The sequence below is a fragment of the Sardina pilchardus genome, chromosome 1 (genome assembly GCF_963854185.1).
Source record: "Sardina pilchardus chromosome 1, fSarPil1.1, whole genome shotgun sequence".
Classification (NCBI taxonomy): domain Eukaryota; kingdom Metazoa; phylum Chordata; class Actinopteri; order Clupeiformes; family Clupeidae; genus Sardina; species Sardina pilchardus.
In genome coordinates, this window is record NC_084994.1 from 8,974,021 (window position 1) to 8,993,579 (window position 19,559).

A 19,559-nucleotide genomic window follows, 5' to 3' on the forward strand; every position below is an offset into this window, starting at 1 on the left:
AATCACCCCTTTCTCTCTCTGTCTGTTTAGTGAAAGAATGTTACTGGAAAAAAGCGAAGAACTGTCAGGATCAAGAGGCAGAGGTTAATTTGTTTCATTACTGTCCAAAACAACCATCAACTCTGTCATTGGTGAAATCCGGATCTTAATTCAAGAAAACATCTCTGCTGAGATTCAGAGAGCAGGACTGTTATACTGCCATCTAGTGGGGGGGAGATGCATGAATAATACATATTGGCCGAGATCCAGAGAGCGGGAATGTTATACTGCCATCTAGTGGGGGGGAAATGCAACAACATGAATAACACATCTCTGCTGAGATCCAGAGAGCAGGTAATCCCTAACCGCTAGATGGGAGAATTTCACAATGAAATTTCCTCAGGCTTACACAGTGTCCGTTTAAGGTTTTATTGATAGGATATGTTGTGTACAACATGCAATAGAATTAAAAATTTGAGCCTTGCCTCTCGAGTTCACCTGCCAACCCTGTAAGGTTCCGTAACTTTCATGCATCCCTGAACTTGAAACTAGTGCCCTATATGTGGAGAGTATTGCCAACTCAAATCATGGGCGCCATCTTTACTACCGGAAGTGACGTTCGTCTCAATGATTGTCAATAGGGCGAATATGACATGTTGAAACAAATAGCTTAACATCGTCATAAACAAGCCTATAAATGTTATAATGTGCATCACTATCCATTAAGATGTTAATGCTGTTGCAAATACGCTGCATTATACATTTTGAAAAAAATAGCAAAGACCAGATAAATAGTAATAAACGTTGCCTAGTCGGAGCCAGCTAGCTCTGAAAACGCCTACGAGGCGAACTTTGTTTATCCAATTTCTTACAGCAGTTAGATATTAGTCTGAGGAAACACCTTGAAATAAGGCAGTAAGAGAAAGCTGAAAGCTTCATTTTGGTGAAATAAGCCTGTTAAAGGGATAATCCGGAGTGAAATGCACTTTAGATCAATTTTTCGGACTATTGGGAGTACATACGTTGAGTTGACACCAAAATCATGTCATTCGGATGTATTTTGAGAAAGTTCGAGCTCACCGTTTTTAGCCAAAACTCGTTAGCCTGGAGGTGACTCGGGCATGTCATTTCGCCGCTACAAAACGCTATTTTTATACCTCTTCTACTGTTCCAAACAACACTACACTTACGTGGTAGTGAGTAGAGGGTCCCTAAAGCCAAACCGAAGTATCCCCACGTCTTTATGTGGTCGGATAGAGAGTCCAGAATGAATTTAATCGAGTCAGTACCTTTCCGGAAATGTCGCTGTTGCAGCTAGCAACGTTTTCACAACACTTTACTAACATTTCCGGAAAGGTACGGACTCGATTAAATTCATTCTGGACTCTCTATCCGACCACATAAAGACGTGCTGATACTTCGGTTTGGCTTTAGGGAACCTCTACTCACTACCACGTAAGTGTAGTGTTGTTTGGAACAGTAGAAGAGGTATAAAAATAGCGTTTTGTAGCGGCGAAAGGACACGCCCCGGTCACTTCCAGGCTAACGAGTTTTGGCTAAAAACGGTGAGCGCGAACTTTCTCAAAATACATCCGAATGACATGATTTTGGTGTCAACTCAACGTATGTACTCCCAATAGTCCGAAAAATTGATCTAAAGTGCATTTCACTCCGGATTATCCCTTTAAGGGCACAATAAATAACATCTTACCTTACTTAAGCCAGCGATCCCTACATGTTGCAGCAACTCTTTGAATCACTGCCCCAACAAATGCCAACAAACACCAACAAACACCAACATTCTAAAGTTGGCAGTTGTTGCCATTTGTCTGTTGGTAGTCTTTAGAATGTTCATAAAACCAACTATCAGTCCACACTGCCCAGACAACAGCAGACAAGACTGACCTTTCTCACCTACCTTTTACAAGGGGGTGAATGATGTAGGCTATGTGTGTGTGTGGTGGTGGTGGTGGGGGGGGGGGGGGGGGGGTAATAATGTGTAGGCCTACTGTATGTATGTAGGGGTATGTAGAATTAAGGGGTAGTGTGTGTGTGTGTGTGTGTGTGTGTGTGTGTGTGTGTGTGTGTGTGGTGGTGGTGGGGGGGGGGGTCTTATTTGAGTTTTGGTTTAATATAACATGGATGCAGTGGAGACCTTACAGACTGTAGCCATAGGCCTATAAGAGTTTGGCTCCAAAATGCTACAGTATATCCTCCATTCTAATGCATTTTTCATTTTGTTTACAGAACTGTAATTGGGTAGCCTACAGTAATTGTTATTTAGATGGCTGATGAAACACTTTTTATTTAAACGTAATTTACAAAGACGTTGTAAAACACTAAAAGTTTATATTTTGTCGCTAGCAACCTACATCTGTCCTCTGTCAAATACAGTTGGATTTACAGCTCTGAAGAAACCCATCCATGAGTTAGAGTTATTCAAGGAGTGTGCAAACGTGTGTTTTGTTTCATTTGTCCCTCCTGACAATGAAACACCTAGGACGAATGAAACATATAGCTAAACTTCAATATTTTGACAACATATCATGATTGGAAGCTACTGTACTTAAAATATTTGTTATTTTAGATAGATATCATTTGGCTTATTTTTTATTTTTTCAGCACAATCTTTTAGTGCAGGCCCCTTGGCAGACACATGGGGCCCATATAGGCCACGACTATAGCCAATCTATCTATTTATCTGTCTGTCTATCTCATGCATCAGTCAGGAGCCATAGCATGAAAAATACATGATAAGACTATCAGTGTGTCACAATTGTTTTAATATTGATAATAAGTTAAGAATTTTGATACTTTCTTGATTTGATTTGGGACCCCCACCACACAAGTGGAGATCGAAGACATTACAAGGCATAGGCCTACTTCCCCAAACACACTCATTGAAAAGGTGGCTTCATATCCTATGTTTGTAATTCAAACATTTTGAAATTCATATGAAGCTTACATTAGGCCTATTTATGATCTGTGTAATTAGCTAATTAGACTCACATTTTATAAGATTGTCATATTGACTAGTAGCCTACATTTATCTTTAATGTCAGCTAGGTCTAATTGAGTGCCTGTCACTTTAAAAGAACGTGAGAGTAATTAGGCTTCAGTCATAGTATTTGGCTAGTCTAAAATAGACATAAGTAATGCATAGGAATATGTGGAAGTAATGCTTATGTTTTCTATCTAATTTATGTAGTTTAAATTACAAAAAAACAAAGTGGAAGAATAGGTATTGTGGGGTGCTATTACATAGGCCTACAGACTGACGTTGGATACCAAGAAGAAGTGTTGCAATTTAAAAACTGGATCACTCGGGAATGGCTTATAATATGCTTCATATCCACGTATTTGGTAAGGTCTGCCGTTTAGGTCTTACAATAAGGTTTGACATGTGTTGAACGAGGAGCTTATGAGAGATATTCTAATGGTTGTGGAGATGGAATGTAAATATGATTACATTTCATGTAGGCTAAATTCAAATGTAGCCTAAAGTCAGGTTGATTTTCTCGCTAACGTTTGCTACTGCAAGTAGCCTTAATAGCCTACCATGGGAAAGCCAAAATCATGCTCTGTCAGATGATATGCATGTGCTCAGTGTGATTAGAACTTCGTGAGCAATCCAATAGGCTACAGAAGAAGTGTGCATTTTGCATTTGTCGCCCGTCGCAGAGAATGTTAATGTTACTTCTCATGTAGGTAGGGCCAAATCCACGTTGATTTTCTCGCGAACCCTTACAGCAACTACTAGGCTATAATACCATCGGAAATCTAAGAGCGTGCTCTGGCACTGCCTCCTCCTCCCCGTAGAAACGCCCAGCAGAGTTTATGTTGAAACCAGATATTTCCCAAACTTGCTCAATATTTCCAATGCAAATAACTAGCCAAGTATGAGTGATGCGCAGGATAAGGGAAATGTGCTCGCGGATTTTTTGCTAGTTGTCACGGGAACGAACTGTTAGAATGTTGCCGTTTGTTGGAAAATGGGCTACATTGGTCCGACTTTCTACAACTTCGCCCGACCCGATTAGACATGTCGAACTCTAACGACTCCATCCAACAAACGCCGACAAACACCAACAAACACAGACGGCCGGCGCACACTGACCCGACTGTTGGTGTTTGTTGGCGTTTGTTGGCGTTTGTCGGCGTTTGTCGGGGCAGTGTGCAAAGGCCTCAAGGGCCTTTAGATTTGACGTCTGACCTCCAGATTCGGACATAATGTATTTCGACCGTGCATGAGGCAAGACTAAAATATGCTATTTATTTTCTTTTTTATCAATAAGTATGTTGTTTCAATAGACTCTGGGACAGTAAAATAAAATAGTTTTAATTGAACATTTTTTTTAAAAATGTTATTTAAAAAAATATATATTATTATCATAAAGTTAGGCTATTATTATATAAAGTTATTATTACAAAACTACATGGAGGTCACCATTAGTTTGACCTCAAACTTTTCCGTTAAATAATAACTTACCCCTAACTTACCCCTTAAAACCTGCCAGACAATAATCACATTTTTCCCACTTCCATCACTCTCCTGAACTGTTTTTGTAATTGGACACCACCACCTTGGCCATAAGTTCAACTTTTACAGACTAAATCACATGCTTCTTGCACATCTCTTGCAATACATTTTGGACTCAATCTATTGGTAGGTGCCTTATGTATATTGTGGTGCTCTATATGCATCTTCTGACTGCATACTACTGTATGTCTAATTGTTCCAACAGCTAATGCCAGTCAAATTCCTTGTAGATATACTTGGCCAATACAAGCTCATTCTGATACTAAAACACACAAACTTGCTAGGTTTTTGAAAAATATTTTTCAATAAAATATATTTCCATTTATTATAATCAAATTAAATAATCAAAGACAACAATTTCTGACTTGTGTAACATTTACAAGACCATCAGAATCTAGGCCTATATGAAATGCAATATCAGCATGAGGGATGAGGATGAGAGATCTCCATGTGCTCTTTTCAGGTGTCACATTGTTGTCCTCCACCAAGTCCATCCCTTCATGGTCCTTTACATGGCCTGATTAGATGACATGGAGTTGATCAGCTGTCTGCGGTGTCCTCCCCTCAGACCAATTGTACCTTTGTTCTCGTCCTGCATGTAAAATAATGAAACTCTTGTCATTAAATGGGTAGATGTACATAAAAAATACCACTATTTCTACCACTGTAGTAAGGACTGCTCTTCTAAAAAATCTGAAATGTGCACAGGTTGTCATTAAATGTGTATGCTTCTACACCACACTCATTTATCTGTCGCACACTCTCTCACACACACCCACAAAACATGGGACACAAAGGGAGCAGACCGTGAATCTCCTCTCTCAGCCTCAGACTTGGATAATACAAGGCAGTACCATTTACAGTTTTTCTCGATTGTTAACACACATTTTCTGAAAACATGCCTCATATTCTCAGAACTCTACACACAAATCCAAAACAACACACACAATGGGCAAAACTCCACAATTCTCCTGCAAAATGACACTTTACCTTCAAAACAATGTAATTTCTCCTCAAAATGCTCTTTTGTTGTCAAGAGACACACACTAACCATCATATATCAAGACATTTATAAGGACCAGTTGAACACTGATGTGCTCAGCGTAAAACACTATGATCAATGGAAAACACTTCTTCAAAGGCCTTTTTTGGTTCAGTGTTACTTATACAGACAGTATATGTGTGTTGTACTGTACGATATTTGACAATATTGTTTTTAGGACACACAAATACACAGCAACAAAATATTTTATTTTCCCCAAAAAACAATGTACACAGTATACATCCCAACAAAAATGGCACATACAGTGATCCAAATACAGTAAAAAACAACAGAAGAATGTACTGTATACAACTTCATTACTGTAAAAAAAAGTTGCAAAAATACAAAACAGAAGAATACTGTATACAGTTACAGTAAAAATAAATTAGTAAAAAAAAACTATACTGCATCCCGTCTTCTATTTTGGTCTGGCCACAGCACCTCATCCACATCGCATGCTATGTTCTCCCTGGCCAAGCAGCGGGGAAAATATCGCCTTGCATGGCGAATCCAGCCATGAAAGGCATCAACTCCTACATCATCGCATGCATCTTCCATAGCCTGGAGAAGGGGTATGCGGGCTTGAGCATTTCTGTCATAAACTTTCCATCTCCAGGTCGAAAAAAATTCCTCGATTGGATTAAGAAACGGAGAGTAAGGAGGTAGATATTCGACTGAGAAGCGTGGGTGGGCAGTGAACCAATTACGAACCAGAGCAGCCCGGTGGAAACTTACGTTGTCCCAAATGACAACATACCTGAGCTGCTCTGGGCCGTCTATCTGGTCTGGTGGAATGAGTATGTTGTGTAGGGTGTCCAGGAATGTTAGCAGATGGGCTGTGTTGTAGGGGCCAAGGGTAGCATGGTGATGGATAACACCATGATGGGTTATTGCTGCGCACATGGTGATGTTCCCTCCACGCTGGCCAGGGACTTCTATAATGGCACGCTGGCCGATGATGTTTCTTCCCCTCCTTCGTCTCTTGGTCAGGTTGAACCCAACTTCATCAATGAAGACGAAGTGGTGCTCAACAGCAGCCACCTCTAGCTCAAGGACTCTCTGAAACACACATGACAATGTCAGAAATAGACATGTAGTGGTCACTATTGTGAAGCACAATCATTACAGTATGATTACTGTACAATACTATGTTGAGAGTATGCATCAATTGTGGAATTGTATAGGACTCACTTGCACATAGTTGTATCTCAATTCTTTGACTCTCTCTGAATTACGCTCAAAGGGCACCCTGTACACCTGCTTCATCCTAAAATCATTACTGCGCAAGACACGGTCCAGAGTTGATAGGCTTACCCTATCAATATTATGGAATATGTCATTATTTTCTATGATTTTTCTTTGGATTTGCCGTAGTGTAATGGAATTGTTTTCAAGGACCATGTTTACAATCCCAGTTTCTTGCTCAGGAGACAGAAGGCGTTCCCGGCCACCATGGGGTGGTAATCTTTCAGTTCTGCCAAACAAATAGTAAAATACTGTAAATACTGTGTAGGAATACAAAGTAGGAATACATCTCCCAAATACTGTCATTGAAATATACTTTATTTTTACAGTCCTACAGAACAGTCCACAGGCAATACTGCATACATAACTGTACTCTTTGAGTACTGTATTGATATACAGTACTGCAATTTTGTAATGAAAGTAGAGTTCTTACCTGTTCTCATGTCGGAAAGTCCGGATGATGCCGGCTACAGTGAACCTGCTCAAATTTGGCTGCACTCTTTGCCCAGCCTCTCTCATAGTGAGCCCATGGTTGACCACATGGTCAACCAAAGTGGCTCGGATTTCATCTGAGACTACTGTCCTTTGCCTTCCTCGTCCTCGTCCTCGTCCTCGTCCTCCCCGTCCTCCTCCTCTCATTCTCTCCCCTCTGGCTCGGCCTCTGCCTCTGTTTCCAACATCCATTGTTCCAAAACAGGGAAGCTCACCTGTTGGCCTTTTATGCTAAAGCTCTGATTGCTAATTGTAAAACTGTGGGACAAGTGTTTGTTGTTGTGATGAATCAGTGTGCATAGTAGGGCAGTTAGCTTTAGAATTTGAATGGCAGTGTGTTCCTTGTGAAAACAAGATATTTTATTCATGAAAATTGTGTCAAATGCAGAGAATTGTGTGTAGTGCTGTGAAAAAAGTGTGTTATAGAACTGCAATTTGAGTGTAAAGCAGAAATTGTGCCTATAGTTCAGCAGAATTGGTTCAGGAGGTTGGTGCATGAGTTACATATTACAGGAATTGTGTGTCAAGTACCAGAAATTGTGTGTTAACAATCGAGAAAAACTGTAACACCACACACGCTACATCCTCCTAATAATTTTACTAATGACATCATAGCAAAGTGTACCTGAGAAACTGCAACTAAGTGCCTTAATTAACCAAAAATATAAACATAACAATGTTAATGGTAGAACACGAAGAAGAAAGGAAGCTGTTGTTTATCTTGACTTAAATTGATCCAGCTGAGGAAAGCACTTGTTCTTTGGAAGGAATTTCAATTTGTCTGCATGCAATATTGACACCGATCACATACCCTGTCTGTGTATAGTGTATTGTGCACACTGTGGTGGAGACTTGGGTCCATGTTGGGTCCATGTTGACTGGGCTGATTTGGTGATGAGGGGTGTCAGGCATCAGGGGAAAGGTGCTGAAGCAAGGAGCAGCAGCAGTAGCCTACAGGATCTTGAGGATGTTGAGGCGACGGGGCAGGGACCTTGAATCAGCAGACAGCTGTATCCCTCTTACTTCACCAGCCACTGACTCTTCTCTACCTACATCTAAAATAACAAAAAAGACAAAGAGGAAGCATAATATTTACTATATTGCTTTGTTTTATAATACAGACATAATTCATCACCTTAAACCATGAATCAATAAAGCATGGCACACTCACTAGAGGGCTGACAGATTGACAGATTGAAGTATAGCCTACAAAACCAGTGTTGAGCTGAAGTCTGTATTGACACCACTTAATAATGTTGTGATTAGCACACCACCTATCAAGTTTGACAGATAGCTAGCAAACGATATATCTTCAAACTATGCTGTATAGCCTACTTCAACAGATTTATTTGGACAATACATTCTTAAAATAGGCAAACAAGAAGTTGTCTTATTTTGCTCGACAAGAAAGAAAATGCAAAACTAACAAGTTTATCAATGATTACAGATCGCTATGTTACCTGCTAAGCAGCTGTAGCACACACGACACAACACTACGTACTGGCTGCTTGCCTTAATAGCCACTTTAGTGCTTCAAAAACGCAAAAATGCAAGGAAATTAAGACCATAAATGATAACAGTATGAGATGAAAAACCTTATTTACCAGAGTTGTTCCAACCGTTTTCCTTTTAGACAAGGTTAAGACGAACGATGTATGATGTATTCGCTGCTCCTCCAGAAGTGGCATCTCTCCGGGTAGTTAGAAACAAAATCCGTGCTGCAAATGTCTTAACAAGTCTTATCACTAAAAATGCTTATGACGTAAACGTTATAATGTTAACGTTATCAGAAAAGTTTCCAGTGAGAAAATGGGTCGCTGTATGGTGAAGATATTAAGACTTAATGCCAACGATACTCAAACACTGCCATCTGAAAGCATTAGAAAGCATTCTAGTCAAAAGTACTTTTGGTAGTAAAAATGGCGTCCATAAAACACGTGACCACCTCTGAACCAATCCTTGGCAGAACTGCTCTGAACATTCCAAACACAGTTGGCGGTACTCTCCACATATAGGGCACTAAGAGCAGGAATGTTATACTGCCATCTAGTGGTGGGTAAATGCAACAACATGAATAATACATCTCTGTTGAGATCCAGAGAGCAGGAGTGTTGTGCGTGCAGCTGGACACAAGTCAGGGCGTAGCAGGGCCAGATCAGTGGTCAGTGATGTGAAGAGAGGTCACTGATGTGGTCCATGAGAGGCGTGTGTGTGGCAGTGGCCCGGGGCAGTGCATCCACTGGACAGTCCTTTGTGAAGCTGCTTCCAGAGCTCCTTGAGCATCTGCAACTGGACATGAGCCCGTGCATTGGAAACTCCACAGATGGGGCTTCACACATGCAGGGCCAGTACAGAGGCTTCTCTGCGCTGCTCACATGCCAGTTCCCCAACCATGTGCACGTGTGCTGCTATGCTATGCTATGCTATGCTATGCTAAGCGCCCGTCCTCAACCTTGTGTTGGCTGAGAGCACTCAGATAGTGATGGAGAGTGGCTCACTGTTTGATCTCCTCAATGCCACCGCAGTGTTCTTCAGGGAGTCATAGCAAAGAGGGAGCCTGTGGGAGAGGGAGAGTCATGACAAGAGGCACAGACATCAGCATTGCTCACATTGGAGACCAACGCTGCTGGGGGGGGAAGCACCAGGCCTTGAACAAAGCATCTGGAGCATTTGGCAAAACCCCAAGACTTGCTGCACACTGATGTGCTGCCCACACTCTCAGCCACACAGCAACACAAGACAGCAAACGCAAATGGACGCTTCACTGTATTAAGCAAAATATAGTAATAATAACAATAATACCAATACAAATATCAACAATGAAAAAATAAACAAATATCATAAATATACAAATCATAACTCTAAGAATGAAGTGTAAGATCAACAGATAAGTCTTGAGGCCTCTCTTGAAGGATTCAAAACTCTCCCCTGTAGACTGTGTGGCATCATCATCATCATCCCCATCTTCATCATCATCATCATCATCATCATCATCATCCCCATCTTCATCATCATCCTCATCATCCTCCTCCTCCTCACCCTCATCTTCATCTCCCAGGAGCTGGAGTGGGAGCTGCACAGCAGCGTCTTCACCCAAAAGGCCCAGCAGAGGATGTAGCTCCTGCAGCAGCTGCAGCAACACAAGCTGCCAAAGCCAGTGCTGGTGCTCTTCACCTCCTCCATCATTGAGTCCATCCCTCCATCCCCTCCTCCATCACCTCCTCCATCATTGAGTCCATCCCTCCATCTCTTCCTCCATTATTGAGTTCATCCCTCCATCTCCTCCTCCATCACCTCCTCCATCATTGAGTCCATCCCTCCATCTCCTCCTCCATCATTGAGTCCATTCCTCCATCTCCTCCTCCATCATTGAGTCCATCCCTCCATCTCCTCCTCCATCATTGAGTCCATCCCTTCATCACCTCCTCCATCACCTCCATCCCTTCATCACCTCCTCCATCACCTCCTCCATCATTGAGTCCATCCCTCCATCACCTCCTCCATCAGCTCCATCATCAGCACCTAGTACGCTGTGGCCTCTGCCAAGGACAAGCGCAGACTGCAGCGTATGATTGGCTCTGCTGTGCTGAGAGGGTGATTGGCTGCTGTCTGCCATCCCTCCACCACCTGCATGCCTCCAGGGGTCTGGGGCGGGCAGCTAGGATTGTGGCTGACCCCTCCCACCCTGGACACAATCTCTTGGAGCCACTCCCATCCGGCAGGAGGCTGCGCTCCATCAGGACCAAAAGCTCACGGCACAAACTGAGTTTCTTCCCCACTGCAGTTGGCCTCAGCAGCAAAGCCCAGATCCCCCACTGTTACTAACAGGAGCTCTTAATCTCTTACCTTGACCCCCACTGACTCCACACAGTCACGCTGCACTACTGACACATGTGGGATTACAGCTCTTAATCTCTTACCTTGACCCCCACTGCACTACTGACACATGTGGGATTACAGCTCCTAATCTCTTACCTTGACCCCCACTGACTCCACACAGTCACGCTGCACTACTGACACATGTGGGATTACAGCTCTTAATCTCTTACCTTGACCCCCACTGACTCCATACAGTCACGCTGCACTACTGACACGTGTGGGATTACAACTCGTAATCTCTTACCTTGACCCCCACTGACTTCACACAGTCACGCTGCACTACTGACACATGTGGGATTACAGCTCTTAATCTCTTACCTTGACCCCCACTGACTCCATACAGTCACGCTGCACTACTGACACATGTGGGATTACAGCTCTTAATCTCTTAACTTGACCCCCACTGACTCCATACAGTAACGCTGCACTACTGACACATGTGGGATTACAGCTCTTAATCTCTTACCTTGACCCCCACTGACTCCACACAGTCACGCTGCACTACTGACACATGTGGGATTACAGCTCTTAATCTCTTACCTTGACCCCCACTGCACTACTGACACGTGTGGGATTACAGCTCCTAATCTCTTACCTTGACCCCCACTGACTCCACACAGTCACGCTGCACTACTGACACGTGTGGGATTACAGCTCGTAATCTCTTACCTTGACCCCCACTGACTCCACACAGTCACGCTGCACTACTGACACATGTGGGATTACAGCTCTTAATCTCTTACCCTGACCCCCACTGACTCCATACAGTCACGCTGCACTACTGACACATGTGGGATTACAGCTCTTAATCTCTTAATTTGACCCCCACTGACTCCATACAGTAACGCTGCACTACTGACACATGTGGGATTACAGCTCTTAATCTCTTACCTTGACCCCCACTGACTCTGTACAGTCACGCTGCACAACTGACACATGTGGGATTACAGCTCTCTTACACTTTGGTGTCACTTATGGTTGTCTGTCTCCTCCTAACATGTTGTATATTTATTGTGTTGTTGTATTTTATGTATTTTAATCATTATTGCATGTCATGCACTTTGAGACCAAAGCACATTCGTTGTATTATAGTGAAAACATACTTGCCATTAAACCTGATTCAGACTGACGATTTGCCTGACTTAATGTAATGAAGAAACTCAGTCAGGTCCCTCAGCTCTCTCTCTCTCTCTGCTGGTCTCCACTCAGGCAGGTCCCTCAGCTCTCTATCTCTGCTGGTCTCATCTCAGTCAGCTCTCTCTCTCTCTCTCTCTCTCTCTCTCTCTCTCTCTCTCTCTCTCTGCTGGTCTCTACTCAGTTAGCTCTCTCTCTCTCTCTCTGCTGGTCTCCACTCAGTCAGCTCTCTCTCTCTCTGCTGGTCTCATCTCAGTATGGAGAGTCACACACTGATGCTCCCCTCAGAGATCTACAACATGGCTGCTAATTCATGAACTCCGGTTGCTACCTGCTAGCGTGCTACTTAGCTCATAGAGCTCATCTCCCAGCAGTCACTCCCGTGGAGGTTCATCATCACTCTGATGAAACTACTCGTCACTTGTCACTCAGAGAGGGGCTGTGTTAGTGCTGCAGCTGACACCTGTACAATAAGGAGACTGGAAACCCATGTGGGCCCAGACTAGACAGAACCACCGATGTGTATGAATTGTGCTTTAGAGATAAACGTAATATTGTGTTGCTTAGTGCATAAAAATAATACACTGCCCCAGCTGTGGCGCAACTGGCTGGGGCACCTGCACCGTACGCCGGTGACCCGGGTTCGATTCCCGCCCCGTGGTCCCTTCCAGATCCCACCCCTGCTCTCTCTCCCATTCACTTCCTGTCATTCTCCACTGTATCTATCATTAAAAGGCAGATAAAGCCTAAAAAAATACTTTTTTTTTTTTTATAATAATACACTGACACTGCTATCGGTGGGTTTTGCTGTAAATTTCAGTGGAGTCATGTCTCAATAGGCCTTCATCTCCTCACGTGTACACTTTCATGCCTAGTGCATTCTGGATAATGCGGTTCACTTAACCTGCACATAACAACACACTTACCCTAACTGACCTTGCCTGGAACCGACAGGTATATGGACAATTAGACCAGACTACACAACACAGCATCCGTGACTCCATTAGATTGTACTGAGAAATGTTTAAATAAGCAACCTTTTATGGTTAATAGTGTAAAATTCCCCCTCTCACCTATTCTACACGTACGACACATACTGTGTCTTTAAGGAGAGAATCTCAACACTGAAGGATGGGCTTTAGTGCTGTGTGGAGTTATCTGGAGTTATAACAGCTTCTCACAGGAAGACAAAGTTCACTCTGCAACAGGTATCAGCCAGTACAAGTGGAATATATCTTAGGCCGTTCAAAAGATCTCAAGGTGAGTGCCTTTAATTATCTTGTTGTCAAAAAGAATTGCATATTGGTTTTGAGGGTGAAAATGAAAATAAATAATAGATAATTGATCTCACTTTATGCATTATACGATTGGTGTAACCAAAAGCATATAGAGAAGATTGTATAGAGGTATGTACACACACAATCTTAGATCTGTATTAGACAACTGTGAATGGTAACCAGGGACAAAACAATGTTTTGTGGCTGCTTGACTCAACGGTTGAATGTGTCCTTGTAATGATTTCCTGCGTATTCAATGTCATGTGACCCCATACTGGACCTGTGGTATATTTCTTAAGTTTGACCCTCTGGTGTTACCTTCACGCCCCCCTGTTGGTAGTTCATGCTTTTGTACAATGCTGATTCCTGGGTTCGACAATACAGTGACGCCTGTGTTACAACGGTCTCCGTGTTCTTCCTTAATCATCATTAATAGTGTGTTTATTAGTCCTAAACTATACTACTGGACCATGTTCCTAACAGGGAGGCTACACCGGCCACATACCTGAAGTGTTCTGTTGCGTAATGGCTGCTGCTACAACTAGCTTCCACTGTACCTGAAGTGTTCTGTTGCGTAATGGCTGCTGCTACAATTAGCTTCCACTGTAGTCAATGGAGCTGAACTGGCTACACCAGATGTGGTGCATTCCTTTAATCAAATTACACCAGTTTTCTAACGTTATTCTTACAAAAAGGGATTCAGTTGCGGAACCGCTGTAGCCCGGGCCCAAGACTCTTAGCAAGCCCTATGCAATCTAACAGATTTCACTCTCTTAACCAAGCAAGACTCTTAGCAAGCCCTATGCAATCTAACAGATTTCACTCTCTTAACCAAGCAAGACTCTTAGCAAGCCCTATGCAATCTAACAGATTTCACTCTCTTAACCAAGCAAGACTCTTAGCAAGCCCTATGCAATCTAACAGATTTCACTCTCTTAACCAAGCAAGACTCTTAGCAAGCCCTATGCAATCTAACAGATTTCAATCTCTTAACCAAGCAAGACTCTTAGCAAGCCCTATGCAATCTAACAGATTTCAATCTCTTAACCAAGCAAGAAACTCTCTCTGGTTTCAGTGTCTCTTGCCATTGAGCTCTGTGAGGAGAGTCAGAGGAGATTATGTGTTTGTAGTCAACAGCAACTTAATCCAATAGCACCAGAGGAGAGAGGCAGACTCTCATGCAGTCTCTCTGGTATCAGTGTGTCCCGCCATTGAGTTCTGTGTTGATGATAAGAGTCAGGGAGGAGATCAAGGTGCGTGTAGTCAACAGCATGACCAAGTCTGTAAATCTGTTACTAAGCTGCACTGAAACACTCCATCTCAAAGCCTTCAACAACAGGGTGTGGTGTCACATTCCTACTCATATGTATGTGGTTCTCAAATCTCACAGGGGTCTTTCAAAATATATGGTTAGAGTATGTCAAGGAATTGTTCTCTTGGTCTACTGTAAGTATGATTCTGGCAACTGGACTAAATAAGATCAACTTAATGTCCAATGTTTTAGGTGTATAGAGAGTTTGGAACATTAATTTATTTCCAGCATGTGCCACTTATTCAGTAATAGACTTGGAGAGCATGTTACACTTCAAGCTTAATGATTTCTAGTAAGTTCCATTAAGTGCCTTTTTACAGCTCTATTAAATATAGCTGTCCTGCTTATCCAGTGTCATGTCACCCCATGCTGGAGTATGTTCCCAACAGGGACGTTACATATAGGCAGTGTGTTAGGTGTACAGAGAGCTTTGAACATTAATTCATTTCTATTAAAGAGGAACTATGCAGGATTGGCGATTTCATCTCTGGTTTCGGTTTCCTTGTTCGTTTTCGCTCGTTTTATGCTTGCATTTTCTCTGCAGAGCTTCCCCGACAGCTTTAGCGTGTATATTTATACATGTATAGGCTATATTTAAATATATAAATTGCAAGCGTGGTTCTTCGTCTCAGACTTCCAGATGTAAACAAAGAGCGATCGTCTCCTGCAGAAAGTTGCATAGGGTCTCTTTAAATATAGCTGTCCTGCTTATCCAGTGTCATGTGACCCCATGCTGGAGTATGTTCCCAACAGGGACGTTACATATAGGTGTGTTAGGTGTACAGAGAGCTTTGAACATTAATTCATTTCTATTAAATATAGCTGTCCTGCTTATCCAGTGTCATGTCACCCCATGCTAGAGTATGTTCCCAACAGGGACGTTACATATAGTGTGTTAGGTGTACAGAGAGCTTTGAACATTAATTATTTTCTATTAAATATAGCTGTCCTGCTTATCCAGTGTCATGTCACCCCATGCTGGAGTATGTTCCCAGCAGGGACGCTACAGGGCATGTTGATTAAGTCATCAGGTAGCCCATACATGTTCCCAGCAGGGACGTTACAGGGCATGTTGATCAAGTCATCAGGTTGCCCATACATGTTCCCAGCAGGGACGCTACAGGGCATGTTGATCAAGTCATCAGGTAGCCCATACATGTTCCCAGCAGGGACGCTACAGGGCATGTTGATTAAGTCATCAGGTAGCCCATACATGTTCCCAGCAGGGACGCTACAGGGCATGTTGATTAAGTCATCAGGTAGCCCATACATGTTCCCAGCAGGGACGTTACAGGGCATGTTGATTAAGTCATCAGGTAGCTCATACAGTGCCAGGAGAGAGACCGGCTCCAGATCAGCATGGGAACTCATGTAGTCTCTCTGGTATTAGTGTGTCCCGTCATTACATTTGGTCTGCTAAATGAATAAATGCAAATGAAACCTTTATAACTTATTTGTAAATGTGTGTAGCAAGGCATATACAGTCCTCACTTTAGATGAACTCACAAAATATCATTAACTAACCACTTGTAACTGCTAAGTTAAAGGAATAGTTCGGAATTTTGGACATAGGACCTCATTTCCAATTTTACCGAGGTGATATAGGTCGGTGGAGACCGTTTTTATCGCGTTTAAACCCTTTCTTCAGTTGCAGCGTCCCCCTTTGCTAACGCTGGTTCTTAGCTAATGCATTTCTACGGTAACATCAGTCTGACATCAACAACAGTCTTACTCACTCCACCGCACACCCGAGACAAGTCAATTAAAACGTCCGACTATCGATATACGTGTCCGTGTTGATAGAATAATTTTAGAAATAAAACTAACCTTGCAACTCAATGATTTATTACATTTTGAGGGACTAGTTTCTTAATATCAATCCGCCACTGCCATACAGGGAACAAAGTAGGCTATTGCAATGCGATGCAAGGTTAGTTTTATTTCTAACATTGTTCTATCAACACAGGCATGTGCATTGATAGTCTGACGTTATCATTTATTTGTTTCGGGTGTTCTGTGGAGTGTTTTCAGTGGCAGGCTGGATGTTACCGTTGACTTGCGTTATCTCGGCACCTAGCACGAGATGAACGCTGCAACTCAAGGAAGGGCAGAAATTCACTGAAAATGGTCTTCACCGATCTATATCACCCCGACTAAGTTGGAAATAAGGTCCTATGTCCAAAATTCCGAACTATTCCTTTAATCATGAATTATAGTATGGGAATTAACATAGGAGTAATATTTGACAAATGATGATCAAAGCATTTACTAATAGTTTGCAACTGGTTCATAATAGGGAAATGATTTCATTTATAAATGTTTTTTTCATTATTTATGAGGTACAAATCATATATTTACAAACATTTCTTATTTACTATGAACAAACCATTCATAACTTTGTGAACAAATTATTTACTAATGATAAATTATGCATGAACAATAAATTACTAATGATGAACAAACCATTAACTAATAGGTAACAAATGCCTAAATGATTAATTGTGTGTAGTTATTATAAAGTGTTATCAAGTCACTTTGGATGAAAAGTGTCTGCTAAATTAATATAAATATATCTTCAGCGAAAAGGGGCTGGTAGCTCTTGGTTGAGAAGTGTAGATTATATCCACGTATCGGGTGCTCTTGGACAATGGGATCAGTTCATGATAAGGAGAAAGTCCAGGCACTTCAGGAATGGTGATGGTGGAAGGTACTGTATAGTTAAAAAGCCTTTATTTAAATCTGGCTACATGGAAAACGCCAACATGTTTTGACCACAATTGGTCTTCATCAGGGCATGTACGCCCTGATATAAATATAATTTAGTCGTCTCCTTACTCTGAGTTCCACAACCCTTGGATCTAGTTCTCCATAGAATTACATCAACATTCATTCATTCTCCCTGCATTTTGTGTGCATCCACTCATATAGTGGGCCAGATGTACTGTATGTTGACTGGGCCATAGGGGTATTTTATGTAGGATGTGTCGTATGTTGACTGGGCCATAGGGGTATTTAATGTAGGATATGTCGTATGTTGACTGGGCCATAGGGGTATTTAATGTAGGATGTGTTGTATGTTGACTGGGCCATAGGGGTATTTTATGTAGGATGTGTCATAGGGGTATTTTATGTAGGATGTGTCGTAGGGGTATTTTATGTAGGATGTGTTGTATGTTGACTGGGCCATAGGGTTATGTTATGTTGGATGTGTTGGGTAAATTGGTGGAGGGGAATGTGTCCAATGCAATGTGGTGATGCAATTTGTGTGATTGCACCTATTGCAATCTGGGAAATGAAGTTAATTTAACCTTCACATAACAATACACTTACTTGCCTGGAACCGACAGGTTTATGAACACAATTGGTCCAGACTATACAGCATCCATGACTCCACTAGATTGTACTGAGGAGCTTTTAAATGAGCAGTTTTTAAGGTTTAGTGCATGTGTAAAATTCCCCTCCCACCTACTCTACACCTACGTAATGTGCTGTGTCTTTAAGGAGAGAATCTCAACACTGAAGGATGGGCTTTAGTGCTGTGTGGAGTTATCTAAGCTGTAAAACCTTTTATAACAGCTTCTCACAGGAAGACAAAGTTCACTCTGCAACAGGTATCAGCCAGTACAAGTGGAATATACCTTAGGCCGTTCAAAAGATCTGAAGGTTAAAGGTGTCTTTAATTATCTTGTTGTCAAAAAGACTTGCATATTGGTTTGAGGGTGAAAATGAAAATAAAGAATAGGTAATTGATCTCACTTTATGCATTATACAATTGGTGTAACCAAAAGCATAGGAGATATAGAGGCATGTACACACACACTCTTAGATCTGTATTAGACAACTGTGAATGGTAACCAGGGACAAAATAATGTTTTGTAGCTGCTTGACTCAAGGATTGAATGTGTCCTTGTGCTGGTTATTGAGTTCTGTGTTGATGATAAGAGTCAGGGAGGAGATCAAGGTGCTTGTAGTCAACAGCAAGATCAAGTCTGTAAATCAGTTACTAAGCTGCACTGGAACTCTGTGCTCCATTTGGAAGCCATCAACAATCTCTCTGTCTGTCCTGGGGTGCACCAGCACCACATACATGACACCTAATTATGTCACTTCTGGCTGATATATACGCCAAAAACAAAATTATACTTCTGTACTAATTGCAAAGCATCCATTATTCATCCAAACAAATTTTCCAAAAAATATAAATAATTTATACCATTTCAGATATTAACCAATAAAATGGCTATAACAATGATTTCATTATAGGCAGCACGTTGTCACCCGTTCAATATTTCCAAGCTGCAAAACATAAAAAAGATGGACTTGTTTATGTTTGAGGGCCTTGCAGTCAAGCTAGTGTCACATATTGTTGGTGAAAACGCCCATGTACATTTTTTTGTAATATTTCTGAGGAACCATTTTTCTGCATTGTAGTGGTTTTACAGTATATGGAGTTTGTTCCCAGAATGCCACAGCCCCAGTCCATATATTCTTAACGAGATCACATATCAATGCTTCCTGAAATGTAAATCTTAAAATAAAACACATAACTAAGTGACACAGTGAGTGACTGTAGGCAGGGTTTGGGTAGGACTGTACAATTCAATGGTGGGAATGATGTTCGCCATGGTATGCATATTGAACAGGAATCAGTCTGAAGTT

At 41.9% G+C, this 19,559-nt stretch overlaps 1 protein-coding gene; it reads left to right on the top strand.

Annotated features, from left to right (window-relative positions):
* LOC134080071 (NACHT, LRR and PYD domains-containing protein 3-like) overlaps nucleotides 1-19,559 on the top strand; it is a 110,994-nt gene that overhangs the window by 27,015 nt on the left and 64,420 nt on the right.